The sequence below is a fragment of the Apus apus genome, chromosome 4, assembly GCF_020740795.1.
Source record: "Apus apus isolate bApuApu2 chromosome 4, bApuApu2.pri.cur, whole genome shotgun sequence".
NCBI classification, from domain to species: domain Eukaryota; kingdom Metazoa; phylum Chordata; class Aves; order Apodiformes; family Apodidae; genus Apus; species Apus apus.
In genome coordinates this window covers 26,788,061-26,808,297 of record NC_067285.1, presented here as the reverse complement: position 1 = coordinate 26,808,297, position 20,237 = coordinate 26,788,061, and positions in this window count along the sequence as shown.

The following is a 20,237-nucleotide window of genomic DNA, read 5'->3' as shown; positions in this document are numbered from 1 at the left end:
GAAGCTCCTATCTGATCTTGCAGACTGACAGACCCTTTTTTGTCCTCTTTTGGGAAATGAAGCTTCGGATTGATGTATTCATTCTCCGAGAAAAATTGCAACTTACTCCTTACTGGGTTCAAAAGGGAAAATAATACCCATTTTCTGTGGAATACTTACCACAAAAAAAAAACTACATTAGTGCAGGGATCTGAACAAGCCTCCAGTGCCCAGATCTAGAATTGCAGCTAGTTTTACTTAAATTCCCAAATAAACCCTCTGGGCCAGATCTTTGACTTTAATCAGTGGGGTTCTGCAAAAGTGCCTCAGAACAAATCTAACTTTGAATGATTATAAAAGGATGTAGAAATGCTACTAAAAATAAATTCTTACTTGGAAGACATTCCAAGAACAAATTCTAGCCCAGTGACAGAGTAGCAAATCAACATTTTGTCAGCAGCATGTATTAAAAGGGAGAAAGAGACAGAAAGGTCAAGATCACTAATAGCCAACAATTATACAGTTTGGAGGAGAAGGGATTAAAACACAAGCACCGCACATCTCAAATGTTCATGTGTTTAACTGAAGGATGAAAATATAAAGGCAAAAGTCACATTCTGAAGGCTAGGGGAATAAACACATTTTTCAGACTTTTAAATAGCATTTGTCACAGTACTAAGGAACCTGATGCAGAGTTTAACTATGCTTTTACAGAGAACATTCCCATTTGAGTCAGTCTACTAGAATGACTGGAACATTGCTATATTAACACTGAAAGCATGTCTATTCATTCATGAAATTATACGTTTTTTTAAAACCATAAAATGAATATTCTAAAGTGATTGCAATGCAATTTACTGTCATCACCTAACCTCAAAAAATTAGGCAAAAATTAGGGTGAAATAATAATAAGTACAACTCCTGAATTTCCAGTCTCATAAAACTCAGCAATAGACCAAGAGATAAGAGACTAAGAGATAACTGCCACACTAACCACTACAGTAGCTGCTTACTGATACATATCCATCTATTCGTAAAGAGAAGGCAGAACTCTGAAATCAATTTAACCTTGAATTTATTACCCATGCATTGAGTTACTGACATTACTGTCTGAAGCAGTGATACCTTTAGAACATGCCTGGGTAGAAGATGTTTGGTTAATCGGATACCAAATGGCTGAAACTTGTATACCTTAATTTTAGGAGTGCTAATTTAACTGAAACACTTCATCAGCATGAGTAAAGAATAAATATTTTCAGTTAAAAATAACTTGCTGAATTTAGTACAGTGTAATCGTTATTTTTGTGTTGTTGACAAATAACTTTTTAAAGTTATTTTAAAATAAAATTGTTATATAAATATTTTTTAAATCATATTGTGTTACCATTAAAATTATATTTTTGCCTATATTTCAATACTTGAATTTTTCAGACACCTTATTTTGTTCTGTGCCCTTTCCATTCTTGCAAAGATGACTTTTACATCCAATGTAATTCAGAATTTCTCAAAAACAAAGTCAAAACATGTAGAATTTGTTGCTGACAGAAACCTAGATGTTTGTGAGATTAGAATACTGTAGAGTCAGTTTTTCTTCTATCACAAGGAGCAAGCAATAAAGGTAAGAAATAGAAAGTGATTTCACACATTCTTTCTAGTAAGCTTTTCCTTCATCGCTCAGTTAGGAAATAACATTAATTCTCTGCTGAGTAGTTTCTTTCCCATAATAATGAGAAGCCTGGCTTACATTGCTCCGGATATCATAGATAATTAATTTGATTGTAATTTATTTTAAGCTTTACTCTTTGATTACCATAGAATATCCTTGATAATAAAGAATAAACTGTTTTTCTGTTAAAAGGTTCATTTTTCTTAATAAACAACAAGATGGTATACCTTCCCAGCACTTGTACAGTTTTAGCAACTTAAAAAAGTTGGTATTCAAAAAGCTGGGTAGGGTTCGCATGCAGAGAATACTATGCATAAGCAAAGTAATTCTCACTAAAGCTCTGGTTTAATTAGCAGGTTCTTAAGCATTTTGGGCTTTCATATTTTTATTTGTTCATGAACTGTGACTTGCAACAGTGAATTACATAGTAGGTATCGTGCTTTCAAAAGAAGCATAAAACCAATTAGATCCCCCAGATTGTAAAGCAAGTAAATATCTTTTTAGCAAGTTCTTAATTACACATCCTTTAACAAGGCTACCTTAGACTAACAAAAGGGTAGAAAAAAACAGTTCATAGCTTTTGTTTTGTGTGTTTGTAGAACTTGCACTACTCAAGTGACTGGTATTGAAGTCAAATAGAGATATTCAAGTATTGGAACTGCACCAGTCCTGTGATATTGTGTGTAAGGCAAAAAATAATTGCATGAAATACAAGGAGTAGTTTCCATGTTTATCAGGGAGTTTACTAAGAAGTTCATTCCTTCTGTTTTACACATCAGAAACGTGCGAATACATCTCAAGTCTCAACTGGCTTTTAAAATTCAGTTGTCAACATATTTGACTAATACTGTCTGCAAAAATGACAGTTTGAGAGAGGGGTTGTTGAGACTATTTGAACCAGCACACCTCAGTCTTCATTTATTTCATTCTGGTACAATTCAGCTGTGCAAATCAGCTGAATGCATGGCAGCATCTTCACAGCAGCTAAGGACCTACATCTTGCCTTTTTTAATATTTTTAGTAATAACATAAAATTAATAAGATTAGTATTTATTTAAAATTGATTTCACAGACACTATATAGCTGAGGTTTTACCTGTCTGGGTAATTTTCTATACAGAGGTAATTTATTATGCCATGTACTAAAATAAGCAACCCAAAAATCCAGCTGAAACCTCAGAACCGTTACATGAATATGGAAGTGATATAGTTAATTGTCAGAGCAATGTAAAAATGAAAAGCTATTTCCGGTTCTGCTACAACATACTATCTCCATCTCTCTTTCCAGTCTCTTCTTTTTATGTCTCCTTTCTACTTAGTCGATAAGCTTTATCTGTCATTATGAGCATCATTAATGATCTAATCGCAAGTTTTGTTGCAACCACAACAGATTATATCAATAAAGACTACTTTGTTAAAACTAGAAGTGTCTTTATATGACTAGGTACCATACTTAATACTCTTTTGAACTTAGTACTCCTTAAACTGGGAAGAGAAATATCACATGGTCACAACAATGGTTAAAACATTTTCCAGTATTTCTTTGAGAAAAGACCTGAAGCTCAAACCAGTTCATATATTCTTGAATTTACTTAATCCAGAAGTAGTACTTGGCTGGGCATAATTGTTCTGTATGAACAAAATGGCTATTAATAGATAGGAGTTTTCAACCCATATATGTAAGAGAAAACACTGCATATTTTAATTGTAGGAGTTATTTAACTGAAGTTTTAACTGAAAGTCCTTCTCTGAAACTAGACAGCTCTGTGAAAGGAACTTGTATTCATTTGCATATCTTAATTGTAAGAAGATAACATATTCCTTAGACTTGCACTGGGAAATGTAGTATACAGCTTGCAATGGATCATCTAAATCCTCTGCATTCAGAAAGCAGCACACTCTCTGCTCTCATTCTTCAACTTCACTGACATGCTTCCCCTAAGTTTTTTTTTCTGCTGTCAATCTTTCAAACCAGTAAACAACATCACTAAGATACCAACCCAAGACATAGATACCTTTGTGGCACAGTGACACCACCAGGCCTTGTACACCAGTAAACACAATATAACAAACACACTGGCAAGAGTTAAATTATAGTATTCCCCCCTCTTCCCCCAAATAATACTTCAATGGAATTGTAATTTAAGATAAGACTTGCCTCTTGTGTTAAAAGATGACACAATTTAGACAGTGTATCCTGAGAAAAGAACTTGGTAAACTGAGAGAAACAAAGGATTTAATTTTGACTGTAGTATTAATTAGCAGAATACTTCAGTGTAATATTAATTACTTTCTCCTGCTGAAAACAGTCTCTTGCATTTAAAAAACAGACTAAATTTAAAGTGAAAATTCAAGTATGCAGTATCACTCCTCACTTTTATGAGTTCTCCATGTCATTGGTCATAACTGAGACTGAGTAAGAAGGGTTCCTTGGCCTTCTAAATGGAATCACCTACCCTCTGTCAAAAATTCCATTACTGCTAAAAAAAAAAAAAAAAGAATCTGCTTTAACTTCAGTATGGTTATTTTATTGCTTGTGTTGTGGTCAGGGACACAGCCAAAACATATTTCCACTCCCATATGACCACCCAGAAGAAGAAGGTGGATGGGGCATTTGTAAGACCCCATCTGACAGGGAGTGAGCAAAGGCACAGTTCAGATGTTGGCAGATATCAGAGACAGAGCAGTTCCTCACAGCAGTCCTTCCTGTGAGCATCTTGGAAAAGTCTGGATGGCAAACTTCAGAGAAGACCATCTCAACATAGTAATTAGGGTAGGGAGCTCAGAAAAAAAGCTGCTGGAATATTTCAGAGATATTTCCCCAAATTTCTAGATAATGTCTTGTTCAGCTTACTCCTGATACATGGCATTTTGATAATTTGCAACAACCCACTTTCTGCCAAAAAGTGTCAAAACACACTGATCACAAAGTGATGATATATATATTCCATATTCTAGGAAGTTATGATGTGACATATAATCTATACACACACAGATACACTGTATGCCTATAAACAACTTTTTTTCATCCACACAGAACACCAAATCTGACAGTAAACTTATTCTGTGGGTATTCTGTAATATTATGAAGTTGTGAACCCATTTCCCTGTTGTTTTCCAAGCACAAATTTTGTTGGGAATTGAAAAGATACACACAAAAATCTTCACTAATTGAGTGGAGTGAGAGAGGATAGAAAAAGTAGCTAGACAATTTCTCCATCCAGTTTGAGATTCTTGTGGTTCCTAGGAGGTTTAGAACATAAAAAAGCAGCTTTTCTTCTCTTTTCAAGATTTGAAGTGGGAAAGGTACCACGAGTTAATAATTCTACCCAGTTATAGTAACTTTTGGTTTTTAACATATCTTATTATATAGTAACAAAGGTATTATAAAGGTCAAGTTCTGTGTTGTACTCTCCTCCTGATTTTTGTACATTAGAAAGGTTGCTGCAAAGTACACTCCAGTTCCTTCTTAGTGGCAGAAGCGGGAAAGCATTAGGAAAAGAAGCAGCATGCACTTACTTCAAGCTCCTACATTTCCAGTAAAAAGCGCAAGACGCATACACAAAAAAAACCTTTCTGAAGAAAACAGGGAGAAAAAAGAGCAAAAGAACCTCCAAGATTTAACAAAACGAAAAGACATCACAATCAGGCCTGAGGAGAGCTGCTGTGGTTTGCTTTAAGTCCTAGGTTGCATCTTGGAGGTCCAGAGACCACAATCATCTTATATGGCTGTGTAGCAAATGCAAAGTCCTAAGGTGCTTACATTGCTGTTTGACATACCTAGCACACTGTGCCTTTGCAGAGGAAAGCTGAAAAACCTGTTGTCTTTGCCATGAAAGTAATTTTACTTCAGACATAGGCAGCAGTCAAGCCAAGCAGTTCCTACAGCAGGTTGCCTGAATCACAGTGTAGGCCAGTTGCACTGGAGTTAGCTGGCTTCTCTGAGGACAAATAAAAGGGAAAGGCACTGCTTTGTTCAAGTGGTACCTCTCCTGCACTAAAAGCATGCCTGAAAGTTACAGAAATGACAGAAAGAGACAAAAACATCAAAAGAAAGGCCAAAAAATGGGCTAACAGCCATTCCTTGTCACTCTGGTCCCATCACAAAACATCACAAAAGAGAAGTAGTATGTCAAGAATTATCGCCAACTGCCATTTGGGCTGCTCTGGTCTCAACTTCTAGATGCAGAATGAAAATTTATATTAATGCAGGGAATAATATTTTACAGAATAGCATTTCCTAATGATCTATATGAATTCATAGCAAACAAAGACCCTACACAGAATCATATCCGTATCCTTGATACACCAAGTTAATTCTCCCAGTAATACAATCTTAAAAAAACCCCATCGCTTTTCCCAATTTAAATCACCTAACCTGTCCTGTATACAGTTATATCCCAGTGCAACTCCGTCTGTAAAGTAGTTCCTAATTAAAAGAGCATGACTGCAGTTCAATAAGTTATTTGTGTACTGCTGTACAAGCAGCAATCTTACATCTCTCTATGGCATAAATTCAGCAAAACTAGAGTTATTCTGCAATGTCATTCCTGCATTTCCTTCTTTTTAATTTGATGCATTTGATAAACCAATACAGAATTGTTTTATGTCATAGATACGTCCATACATTGAAAAGAGAAGTTTTAATTACAAAATGGTGTGACTTACTCCGAAACAGAAGCAGTACAGCACTAATTGACTTCTTGCAAGTGGCCCGAAATTGATAACTGAATGGTAAGGCACTAATGTGTTAACCTAACTCATTAGAAAGGAAACTCTTGGCTAGACAATAATCCTGAATAAATATTAGCATCTATTTAGAAAAGGTGAGGTAATTTCTTTCTAATCATTACAACTCAGTGAATGTCAAAGACACGTTATTCGTAATGCATTTCCTGCAAAAATATTTATGACAGTATCAGTAATTTTATTTTTTCTTAATTCTCAAAAATTAAAAAAAATATAGCAGATATTCTTATAATCAAAAGCAGATATGACTTCATTTTATTTCCCAGACTAGGATAAAAATCACTATCTCTTTTATTCAAAGTCAAGGGGAAAAGATTTCACATTAGAGTCATTCTTGCTCCCAAGTTATGAACAGAGAAACTCTCTGCTGCTTTAATTCCACTAGCTTCGAATAACAGGCAGTGCTGGGCTCTATCCCTAACCAAAATGGAGAATCAAAAGTTTTCAAAAACTCTACTTAGCAAGTCAAATAAAAAAAGTTTATGAAATCCTGATTTTACAGCTTCTAAACAGAGCATGTTAACTCAGCATAGAGTTAGAAGGAAAAGATGCCAAAACACCTTACACTGTGGTAGCTTTTTAAAAACCCAAGCTTCCAATGAAAACGTGTACTCTCCCCTGTCAGCATCTTACAGCACACGGAACAAATTATACAAAGCATCAGCATCACAAGTGCAAATCCTAGTGCTTACTCCCTTCTCCTTCTTTCATTCCAGAAGATGTATGTTCCTACATTATCTCCCTCAGCAGGAGACAGTGCTACAAAGAATATCCAAATGCTTCTCAATTCCTTTTATCAAAAATAAAAGATGATCAAGGTTCATATTTTCAGTCAGTTATTTCCATGTCTTAGAAAATAAATTGGTCTTATCATTGAGGTGTGCATCAAAGGATCACAAGAAATGGTTAAAAAAAGTGTATATGAGCTTTTTCAGCAACAGACATAATGAAGCTATTAGAAGCAGTACAAAGCCCATGACTGAGATTACCGACAGTAGTAATACCTATTGCAACTAATTACCAATTTTTTGATCAGCTGTTTTCCACTAACTTCATTCACACCAGCAGCAGTAATGAAAGACCTCTTTCTCCCAACCAAACGAAGCTGCTTCTTTAAATCTACAATTTTGTCTGGTGTTATACATGAAACTCCTCTTTGGTGCGTATTGCTTGAGACAAGGACAGTTACACAAAGGTTTCAATTACCACACAAGAAACTAAATTTTTCATCCAGCTATTCATGAACAGTCACACAGAATAAGTTTTTTTTTCCAGTATGTGCTTTGTTTAGAGCTTAAATCCCACTTTCTTGGCCTAACAACTAGGATGAAATTCACCGACCTGTTCTCTGCAGAGCCACAGTTCTGGAAGAGAAATATCCACCATAACTGTGTAAAAATATAAATTGTCATACCATGAATGACCAAAAGGAAGGAAAACACATTGAAAAGTTACCTTTGGCTTCCCACGCTAGGAGTAGACGCTCCCTCAAAGACACTGAGGCATGACGTTTGATGCTCTCCTTCCTTTAGCTGCAAGATGCTTCGAAACACAACACTCCCAACACTTAAAATTAGCTGCTCGAGGACTTGCAGTTGGCTGAGATCCTCCTCCTGAAATTATTCTAGAGATAATAAAAAGAGAAGAAGGCATCATCATTTAAGATTCAGGGTACTCCATATTATTCACTTTTTACAGCTCTTGCCTGTCAAAATTCATTCACTGTCCTAGTTTGATTTAAGGTATGCTGATTTTAATGAAGACTTGAGCTTAGAAGAGCTGACTGTAATTGGTTCAATATAGCCCTCCCATAGCCCAGATCCCATACTACTCTACTCTGCAATGTTGCTTTGACTACATTTCATAATCAAAGTACCAGGCTATGCCTGGTATCAAACACTAAATATTCCAACTTCCAAACTTCTTCCTCTAGGAGAGCAATGCAAAACTGAATTTCAAGTACTATTTGGGATTCCCACAGTGAAGTCAGGTTGCCAGAAGACGCTTCTCAGGGCTGGCACTTGGCGACTAGAAGCTGTTCTTCCAAACCTAGCGCTAGAGAAGAGGGCAGGAGAGAAGGATGTTGGGACAGAGATGACAGAGTACAGTACCATGATCTCACTTCACAGGAGGAGACTGCATGCACAGAGTACAATGCTGCCTGTCAGTCAGTCGGCACATTTTACTTTGAGCAGCCACACTAAAAGTCTCTGCTCTCAAATGCAAGTTCTTATTTTAGAAATAATAAAACAAGTAAAAACAAAACTTTTGAAAACAAAGCTCCCTCTGCCTATACACTGTTTCTTCTGCTCCTGTTACCCCTATTTGCTAACTTTCAAAACCACCTTCCCTACAGTCCCCAGCAAACTGTGACAGGAAATGCCTCCTCTCACCTCCACAAAATGGCTGCCACCGCTTCCCTTCCCCTCTGCAAAATGGCCGCTCCTCCACTCCACCTGTGCCACCACACCCCACCTTGCTGCCCCGCCCCAGGCAAGCGGCCTGGAAGGAACAGGGCAGGTGGGCAGAGGGCCTCAGGCCTCCCTCTGGGGCTCCAGCCACACCGTGGCGTCACTCAGTGGGGCTCCAGGAGTGCAGCTGCCAGCTCCTGCCTTCAAAGGGGCTGAGCTGCCTGCTGTCACAGGTCACTGTGCAAACCCTGGCCAGCCCTGCTTTGTGCCTTTGAAACCGCACCACACACATTGTTTATAGATATTATCTTCTTTCCTGTGGTTTAATACACAAAATGTGTGAATACCATTTGTGATTTTTTTTTTTTATTGCCACATGGGGTGTGCCACAGAGGAGGCTGCTGGTTGAGCAGAGATGCTGAAACCTGACAAAATGCTTTGGGGAACAGAGGCCAAAACTGTGAAGATAGGAGGTGAGGGCAAGTCAGCCACTCCCTCCCAGGTCTGGCTTTTCAGAGGACTTCAACAACCCACTGCAGGAGTCCTTAACACCACCCATTGTTCAGAAACCACCATGACGTGTGGGCAGCAGCCCTCCACATTATGCCAGCCCTAAAAGAGAACCAACCTGCAAGCAAATAAAAGTTTGACGCTTTTTTTTTTTTTTTGCCAAAATGGACAGGGGAAGAGGGCGTCCCCGCACAGCCACCGTGCAAATGCTACCTGTGGGGCAGCAAGCAATAAACTGAACTAAGCGCGAGCACCAAGCTTTGTGTGAATAGCACGAAAGCTGGCATGAAGAAAAACTCGGTCTGACTTCAGCAGGCAGAGGTCTCTCTCAACATCTCATGACATTTGGAGCTGGGACTGACTGTGGATTTCTCACTGTGGCAATTCAATATATTGTCCAAGGTTTGCTAGCACACCCTCTGATTGCATAATGCAGTAAGAAATATATAGCAAGAATGTTGTACTTTTTTCATAGGCTGAAATAGTGACAGCTCTTAGAAAGAAATCTGAGAAAAGTCAGCTACACATTTCCATTTTACACCTTAAAATCTTAGTAAGCAACAGGAATTCTGAGTGGTGGGAAATGTGCGTAGTTTTTTTCTCATGTTCTTCAGTGATTTTACAAGCTGTTTTTCTATGCATGAGTATGAGTTTTATTCAATTATCTAATCCATCTATAGTAATTAATCAAATTGCTTTAAATGGCAAAATTTAATCTAAAATCTTTTGTTCATTTGCATCCAAGTAAAGTTTGATAAGAACAGACAGTTAAGCAGTACTTGTAAATCCTTGTGAAGCAAGAAAATTAATATCTTGGCAGCTAGCTCTGTAATGATGTGCCTGATTTCATGGAAAGAAGACAACAAATTCATTTCCATACCTCTGTAATGCTTCCCTTTTGCTTAGCTTAATTAGCTCATTGAAGGATGAAAGCTGAACATTTTTAAAGCATACTTGGTTCCTAGAATGTCCAGTAGCATGTACAAATGATAAATCGGAAGTTTTCTGATAAGAATACTTACAGGCAAAATACATTTGCATGCTAGGAATAAACTAATTACAGTCTATTTTCTATCTGAATAGTCAACTAAAGACTTAGCTAGTACTACTTCAAGGGCATGACTCGTAGCCTGCTACTTATTGTGGTACCTGGACAGTTTCGTAAGTAAGGGAGAGGAATGTTATAGACAAAGCTGTGAAAGGCCATCTAATCTGTTTGTTCTACTCATCAACCACTCTCATGCATGATGCTAACCACTACAAAGAAACAAAATAAAGGCAAAAGTTATGTTGCTTCTAATATTATCTATGTGTTTCCTTCTTGCTTCCTCTTCCAAGAAAATATCACTGCATTATTTACCTCTTTGCTAGGCATCCTTGGATACTTTGACCTCCTGTGTCCATTTCTGCATATTTGATTACTTTATGTATCCGTTTCCTTATATGTAAAATAGATTACGACAAAACTTTGGCTATCCAGTAGGAGATAAATTGCCATCCATTAGTTTTAGTTGTATGTAGTTTCTCTTTTCTAAAAGAATACACAGCTCTTTAAGGTAGTGGCTGAATATTTACTATTCTCACTATTGAAGCACTGAGTGCAAGAGATTAGCAGAGATTCAATACACTCTATCTAATCTCAAAACTTCCACATTATGCTACAAATAGTTCAAATAAAACTCACTCATATTCTCATACGAAACATCCAATACAACCTTTGTTTTTTCTTCATTTTTTCATTCTTATTTTTAATTACAGAAACATTAACATTTGCACGTCTAGATCTTGACACTCTGTCATAGTGAAAGAAAAACTGAAGAAAATAAAATTAAAAGTTTTGTGGTTTCTTTTAAAAATATATTAAATGGGGAAAACATGTTCCCAGCTGTTGTGGGTGTGTTGAGTATTAGTCAAACAAACGGTTTGTTTGGTGAAAAAAAAAAACCCAAGCCATTTCTGGAAAAAAAACAACAGATGATGAAAATAAGCTTTTTTTCCTCCTGCCAAAACACCCACAAGCACACTTTATCACTCTGGAAAATGAGCTTTTTTTTAAAACTGAATCAACATAAGAAAAAGTTACATGTCTGAGGAGGTGGGGGTTTTAAAAATTATTTTCACTTATTTGAATAATATTTTTCCAATTACATATAAAAATAAATTTGTAATTGTTTTAGGTAGAGACAGAGGTTCCCCTAATGGAGTGCATAATGAAATAAACATGAATAGTTTTCCAAAAATCCGTGTAAAGCACACCACTCAGGAATAAGATGGACTTCAGAACACAACCTAAGAAGCCTGTTTGGAAATCTTTATGTTAATGGCAATGAATTCCCTGAATGCAAATAAATTTTTTGAAAACTGAGACAAAACATACAAAATATCATTATATGAAAGAGGATTGGAAACGGAATAAGTATGTCTGATTATAACGTAGTTTTGGAAATTGTTCCTTGAACCTGATTCCTACTAGCTAGGTCTTGCTTTTGGTTAATTTCTAGACACTTACAGGAACATGTTCCTTCCTGTAGTCCTTGCAACGTCAAACCATTAATATAATATGCCATTTTCAGAGGCATTTTATTTTAGACGTTACTTCCTTTCAGGAGGTACTTTCAAAAATCAGATCACATATTTAGGCATGTAAGTTTTAAGTATGTAACTTTTGTTGCCCAATTTTGAATATTCGGGGCTTAATCTTTACATTCATGAAATGAAATTTATAGTGCCTGGCTGCAGTGAATTAACGTTCAGTCTTAAAATGCTGGCATATTAAAAAACTAAAAGCAAAAACAATCTGAAAGAATCTATCTGAAAGGAAGGCTGCATCTGACCTAAGCAAAAGAGACTGCAGTATAGTTATGGGCATTTTATTTCTATATTGCAAGAGATAGCGGTGGCCAGCTTACAGGCAAGTTCATCCATCTCCCAGCTACAAAGAAATGGAATGTCACGCACTGCAACGTATTCTTTATTGCTATTGCTTTTCCATAAAGTTCTTTGTTAAAGATAAAAATGAGAAAAGTTTAAATGGGATTTTAAGAATTTAAAAGCTGTAGGCTCATGAATATTCTCCAAAACACTTTAAAGATCATCCACAATCTGCAACCCAATTTATAGGGGATTTAAAACACAGTCACTATAAAAGTTTACACTAGCTGCTTATACATCTGTTCAGAGGTAGATGGATTGTGAGTATCTACCTGTAATAAGAATTTTTAAAAAGCTAAATCAAAACATGAATAAAATAATAAATCTGCTTTAAAGGACTGCTTAAAAATGTAAATATGCTATTATTTAAAGAATGGTAAAACATAGTGAACATTTAATCCACTTCCTTATTAATTCAAATTTGCCTTCACACATTTATAGCTGTAATTAATTTGGATTTCCTGCTTACAAGGATTTATAAAGTCAGCAAAAGTAATACCAAATATTATCTCTTTCAGGTAGAAAGGTCCCTAAATTTAAAGAAGTACATGCATTTAAAACAATCAAACATCAGCATCAATAGAAACAAAAATACAAACTCAGGCATTCTGAAGTCAGAAATTCTTTTTTAAGTGTGATAACTTAATTACTCCTGACCTAATAACTCCAACTGCAACTCACTAATTTTCTAATGGTTAAGATGTTTGACAGAAGCAGTTTTAGTATGAAAACACTTATCATTTGAGATAGTACAGAAGAATAATTAGATTTTTTCTAGTAAATGTAGAATTACATTCCTCTAATATTCTCTACCGAACACTGTGTGCAAGTCTGTGATAAGAATATTAGAAATACACTCAATTAAAAAAAAAACAACAACAACAACAAAACTGCATTACTTCTTATTTAGTTAGTCTGACATGGTTTTCTTCAGTTTATCAAGAACCTGCTCTTCTGACATGAATCACAGTTTTTTGACACTGGAAGAAAATATTTTATACCCTTATTTTGTTCTTCAAAGTGAAACCCATGTAATGAAATACCTTTTACATCCACATGCACTTACTTGCCTGCTGAGTTTTCCAACTCTTTCCTTTTACATTTTTACTTTTGCAGCATCATAGAAAAGCTGTAAGCATTATGTACCACAAAAATGGGGCTTTTTTATCAATAATTTTACCAATACAGATCAACATTACTTGCTTCATAATGGAACAGGGATGCTGAAATGTCAAATTTCTTTACCTACCTTAAACTGTAAATACTGAGAGACATAAGGACTTAAAGTAACACTTGTGACCACCAGTCAGATTGCCTTTGCATTGAATTCCATTACAGGTTTCTTATTAGCTGTGCTGTTTTCAGTAAAATCTGTGAGCCTGGCCCAGGTGTCAACAAGTTCTGCGATTCTGATGGATTTTGCTAACTAATGACTGAGGTCTATTACTTTCATTTTCCACTGTTAATTTACCATTCAGTCTGGAAAATGTTCAATTTGGAGCACTTGAGTCTTAATTTTCTCTTTTTCTAATGGTAAAACGCCTGCAGTCCTCACAATGTGTAAGTAAAGTGATCCATCAGGCTAGACAACGCAACATCAAGGCTAAAAGACTCAGTCTGGCTAGGACAACATGACTATAAATATATCTTAAAAAACAATCCAGAAACTCTTTCTGAGAAAAAGTTATGGAAACTACTCATTTGCATATGAATGTCCACACTAATACTCATCGATTTCTGGCCTTACATGCAACTTCTGTAATGCTTTCCCACAGTGGCTAGCTTAAGTCAGAAACAGCAAAAGGGCAGAAATAACAAACCTGTGCTTTGCATCTGCACCTAAATCTAACTATAATGCTTACTAAGTTTAATGTTAATGGCTTTGGGAGGGGTTTGCATTTGTTATTTCTGGGTTGTTTTTTTTTCCTAAAGCAGAAGAGGGGTTGGAAAGGAAAAAAAGAAATCTTAATACAAATTGTTGCTTTATTATGAATAAAGGAAGAAATCACAAAAAAAATCAGCACTTTCAGTATGCTAAAAAATAATATCTAGTTTTTCTACCCTATAACTTTTAAATTCTGTTCCGTTGTAAATAATACACCATTTACTTAAAGAACTTCTAAGAGATGTACATGATCATGTTTCAATGCAGCTGCTTACATATGAGGTGCTCCACAAAAAGTCTGACTACAGACATTATAAACTTCTTTACTGTGAGAGTGACAGAGCACTGGAACAGGCTGCCCAGAGAGGCCGTGGAGTCTCCTTCACTGGAGACATTCAAAACCCGCCTGGATGCCTTCCTGTGTGATGTACTCTAGGTGACCCTGCTCTGGCAGGGGGGTTGGACTGGATGATCTTTTGAGGTCCCTCCAACCCCTAAGGTTCTGTGATTATTTCTACTGCACAAAGGCTACAATTAGAAGATACGTTCCCATGTATAATAGTAAAATTGATATTCCATTTAGAGACTAAGACCTTCATTTAGAAAGTGCATTATTTTGACAGGGGTATACCTATGGTTTTGTATGAAATGTGCATACCGGTATTCTTAAGTTTTCAACTTTGTTCCAGTGTCTCAGCACAATCAAATGTGCTGGGAAATATGCTGACCACATTTCACTTAGAGAGTTCCATGCTGGAAAAGTTCTTTCAAAATATCTAGAGATTTGAAAAAAAAGAATGCTCAATGAAATCCATGTCATTGCCTTCAAGGACTTAAGTCATGTCTGTTTGAAAAAACACTTTCTGTAATATCATCCTCCAAAGTATTTTGTAACCATAATTAATTCATATTAAAATACCTTTTTCAGTTAATACACAACAATCAGCATTATAATCAAATCAAATCGACATTTTGTTCCACTGAAAAGTTATTAATTTCCTATCACATTTTAGATAGTAATCAAGATATCAAGTGAATTATGGTACAAATGTGATAGTGAACAAAACATCTTGGCCTAATTTATGTTATTAGTACAAGATCTAGTTTATTTAATAAGTAACATAACCAGCAGCATTAGATTGTGAATCCAAACACCTGTACCCCCATCATAAAATATCTAGGAGCTTTCTGGAAGTAGTTTCCAACAATATTTAACAATGGAGTAAATTGAAAATCTCTTAGTAAATGTTTCAGGTCCTGGAGAGCTGTTATATTGGCATCCCATGGATCATATTGTTCATTTTAATGCTGTAAAATTCTGGCATTGACTTTCACATGAATGGTCTCCATAAATTTGAATTGGGGGATCAAGGCCTATTACTATAGATTGGTAAATTAATTATCTAATGTTACAAACGCTGTCCTATTTATCATGACTTAATAAATCCAATATTTCAGTCATTAAAAATTCAACACTGGAAACACTTGGACTTCTTAAATTTAAACCAGGGAATAAATTCACTAGCAGAGGTCTATAAAACAAGGTCCTAACTCTCTGAAGGACTTTAGAAGCCATCAAACAGTTCTTTATTAGCAAAACATTATTTATTGAAACTTCAGAGTCCAAATTAGCTGTACTCTCAGAGAAAAATATTTTTTCCTTTTTTCTATTATTTTTTTCCCCTAAATTTCTCAAGGCTTAGACTGTTTCAAAATAAGAAGCCATTTCTGCTGCATTTTCAAGGACCTGAATGACAGCAGACTTTTAATGGCTTAAAAATAGATTGCCCTACTAAGCCCAAGATGTATCCAGGTTATTGTGTTTGTCAACCGTATTCACTGTTGAGGAAGGGACAAATACTACCTGTCTACAGATCTTAACTTATGGTAGAATCTCAGATTATAGCTCTTTTATTCTGTGCATGGTGATATAAGATTAAAGAAAAATAAAAGCCTATTTAATTGTGATGAGGTGAGTTAAAGTTGCAAAATTTAAGATAAAATGCATCTACTACTTTTAGAAATGTACAGACGGAGAGTCAAGTTCTCAGGTAATGGGAAGCATACCAAAACAGGCTTTACTAAAATATGAAATAGATTACCTAGACATTCTTCTCATGTGCATGTTTGCTTTTCTGTCCACTTAAAATTGATTCATATTAAGAGAATACTCAGATGTTCAAAAGATTATTTCAAGACACTGACAGTGTGAAGTTGCAATGTTAAGCACAGGTGCAGACTTTTAAGAGAGAGTTTCAATATCAGACATTTTCTAAGTTAATGTATTCCTTATCAGCTGTGGCTGAGACTTTTTTACTTGTTGACACTTTAAAAAATTCTACTAATTGTATTTTATGCTTTTTCATTATTTGCTTTTCTTTTATATTTGAAATGTTTCTCCTAAGAACAACTTAAGCAAGTACTCAGATTGGTATCAGGAGAGCCAGAGAGATAATTTCTCACTGAGGTAATTTTGTGGATGCTCTGCAATATTCTGTTTGATCTTTTTCTGCCCTCACAGCCCCTCAGTATTAAGTGTTTTCCAGTAGTTTAGTAAGCTGCATGACCAGAATCTGGCATCTCTCTTGTTTAGTACTTAATTTAATTTATATTTATTTATTTTAATGTTCAGGAAAGGCATAACTAAAATAATTTCAATGAGAACAACATCCTCAATTCAGCATTCAGGCTTGCAGCCCAGTGGAGCCAGACATTTTCTGCCAATACTACTCAGGAAACAACACACTATGAAATACTGTAAATTAATTGTTTCAGTGAGACTATGAGTTACTAACCAATATAACCTGATTGAAACTGCATAGAAGTCAGAGTTGCTTTTTATAGACTACGGAGATGATCATACAAGAACACAACTTAAAGCCATCATTGCAATAATTCCATTGTCATGGAAAAGAAGTCAGAATAGGTGAATCAGCTGCAATAATAATATTATGAAAATGAATACATGCTGAACCCTGTATTTGGTTTTGCAAATATATATAAAGACAGGAAGGGAAAAAAACGGCAGAAAAAAAGCTTACAGTGGAAGAGAAAGAGCAGACATTCTAAAAGGATAATACCCCGTAATTTTTATATATATATATATATATTTAATGAGAATATTATAGGCATCTTAAGCTTAATTTCAAGAACCCTTTCTCCTAACACAAACACACGTGCACACACACACTCTCTAACTGTCCTGCCAGGCTCAACTCCTCCCTCCCTCTCCTTTGATCCACAAGTCTCTCTGGAAGAGAACTCCTTAAGGGCACGGTACTTTCTGTATTACCTCCCTAAAGGACACGTTACTTCCCTGATATATCCTCGGTAGCCATTTGCACATTTTCCCTAAATCTCATCCCACAGTTTGTGTTAACCCTTAATAAACTGCTTAATTTGTAAACTAAGCATTGGTTTCAGTAGCAATTTGTGGGCGTGGTGGGGGTGCATTCTAACTTCCACTCTAAGATAGGTCCCGCAGTGGCCGTTGCTCTGTGGGAGATGAATGCCATGGGTGAGCCCTGGGGCTTATTCAACAACCCCTCCAAACTGGTGGGGGGGAAGTCGCAAAAGCACCTGACAGCCGGTCGCCCCCCTGGCATCAGCTCACGATACTCATATTTTAGTATTTTTCCACTAATATATTATCTTTCTATAGACAAACGAATTTTTTCGAAGTGTGTATTTCTATCTGAGAATAAATCTATTCCTTAAGAACCGTACTATATGTATAGAAATCATTGCACCTTTTTCATTTTTAGTATAGACAGGAGATTTTTTTTAAACACTGAGCCCTGAGGAACACCAGTTGTGACCGGCTGCCAGCTGGATTTGACTCCATTGACAACCACTCTCTGGGCCCAACTGTCCAGCCAGGGCTTGATCCAACAGATCGCATGCTCATCCAGGCCATGAGTTATCTTCCACACTTTCCAGGAACCGCTTGGAATGTTCCCTCTCTGCTGTGATATATTCTCAGCAGATATCTGGGAGTTTAAAGTCCCCCACAAGAACAGCAAATGACAGGCAGATTTCTCCCAGCTGCTTATAGAAAGCTTTGTCCACCTCACTGCTTTTGTTGGGAGGTCTCTAGCAGACTCCCACAGCCAGCTTTACTGGCCCTTAACCTAAGCCAAACACTCTCAACCTCGTCATGACTATGGCTAGTTATTTTGGTCATACTATGACCAAAACTGTTCCAGTGACATATAAAAATAACCTATATTCATAAATTTACCACAAGGCTCAATAGATTAATTGGCTTTAGTGAATGTTCTTTGTGGATGTAGCTGGCCTAGTTATGAGAAACAGAAACTATACATCGATTTTTTTATGGTGTTTATGTGTGGCAGTTAAACAGAAATGCAAGAAACATTATTTTCCCCCAATTTTAGAGTCCGTTCAAGTTTTTTTCCCTTTGACTACTCATAACACCAACCATGGTTCTGTCTCCGAGACCAATACTTTTTTTTTTTTTTTTTTTAGCTGGCCAGAAGACTTTATGCCAAAATACAAGTCTTTATAACTTCTGGAGACAATAGCAACTAAAAAAAGTTTGCACTTAGGAAATTCCAAGTTATGCAAACTGACATAATTTTGCTAATTTCTTCAGGAAAGTGCAGGATTTAAGAGTCTTTTGACTATATTTTTACCAGCACTTTTTTCAAGTTCAGTTTTAAACTGAAAGAGGGTAGATTTAGGTTAGACATGATGAAGAAATTCTTCACCATGATGGTAGTAAGGTGCTGGAACAAGTTGCCCAGGGAGGTTGTTGATGTTCCTTCCCTGGTGGTGTTTAAGGCCAGACTGGATGAGGTTTTCTGCAACCTGGTCTAGTGGGAAGTGTCCCTGCTTATAGCAGGGGGATTAAAATTTGATGTTTATTAGGGTCCCTTTCAGCCTTAACCATTCTATGATTCCAAGTGCTCATTCCTTTCATTTTGGGATTCTCTATGCTCTGTCTCAGGGCATGCCAAAAATTCAGCAACGCCCCAGGAGGAAGGCCTTTGCTTCTTCAGCAGTCAGCCCTGGACTACAGAGCAGATTCCTCCAGGACCTCAGCAAGCTGCATCATTTTTTTCCTTTTCTACCTTAATAAAGAAAAAATTAAAAAACAGGAAAAAAAACAAAAGGGAAAAACAACACATCTCTCCAAATAGTGTTCAGTGTCTCTACCCCCTTGATACACAACAACGCACGTTAAAAAAACCCAACATAATAGGAACAGTACCGCCAATAACCTTATTAATACTTGAGAGTCCCCATACTTTTCCTGCTGAAGAGGAGCTGGAAGGAGGGGTCTGCTTTCTGGACATTATGCAGCCAAAGATATTGATAGCATGTCATAAAAACACATATTGGAAAGAACATTTTAAGTACTGAATGTATAAATGGTATGAAGCATCTCAGCATGCACTCACTGTGAATTTTGTCACTTTGACACATATCTAGTTCATACCTTCTTTCCCAGCTTGAGTAAGACACTCTGAAACAAGTCACATTTGTTAGATATAATTAACTACTCCTGGAGCATTTTGACACCATCTGCTTTGGAAATGATGTTTCGTGATACGACTAAAATAGAGAATGGCACAGCATTGTTCTCTGCTTAGAGCAGAATATTTTCTGCATTTCATGATGTACTCAGTAAATATTGCAAGAGCCTGTGAATGAATTTGCAGTAGGAAGGAATCCCCACTCAATCAGAAAAAAACAAGGAATTCAGAACATGCTCAAGAGCATACAGCTGAAATTAATATTGCAGGAACAAGATATGCAGCTAAGAAATCCCAGAGAAATAATGTAACAGCATTTTCTTTCCTCACTTAGCCCACAACACACTTAACCTTGGACCTCTGCCTGCCTGCTGCCTTTCACAGAATTCAGAATGAGGATGGCTGACAGCTCACTGAGCTCTCCATCCTCTGCCGTGGAACTTGCTTACATGGTACACAAGAGAACTGAAAACACTCTTTTTGAAATTTTGTTTATATTAAGTTTCTCTATACTTAGTGGCACAAATCACTGTTAGGAGTGTAGGTTATGATTAATAACTAAGAGCTGTCCAAGCCAGCTTACATCAAGTAAGCTTAGATCTTACTTTT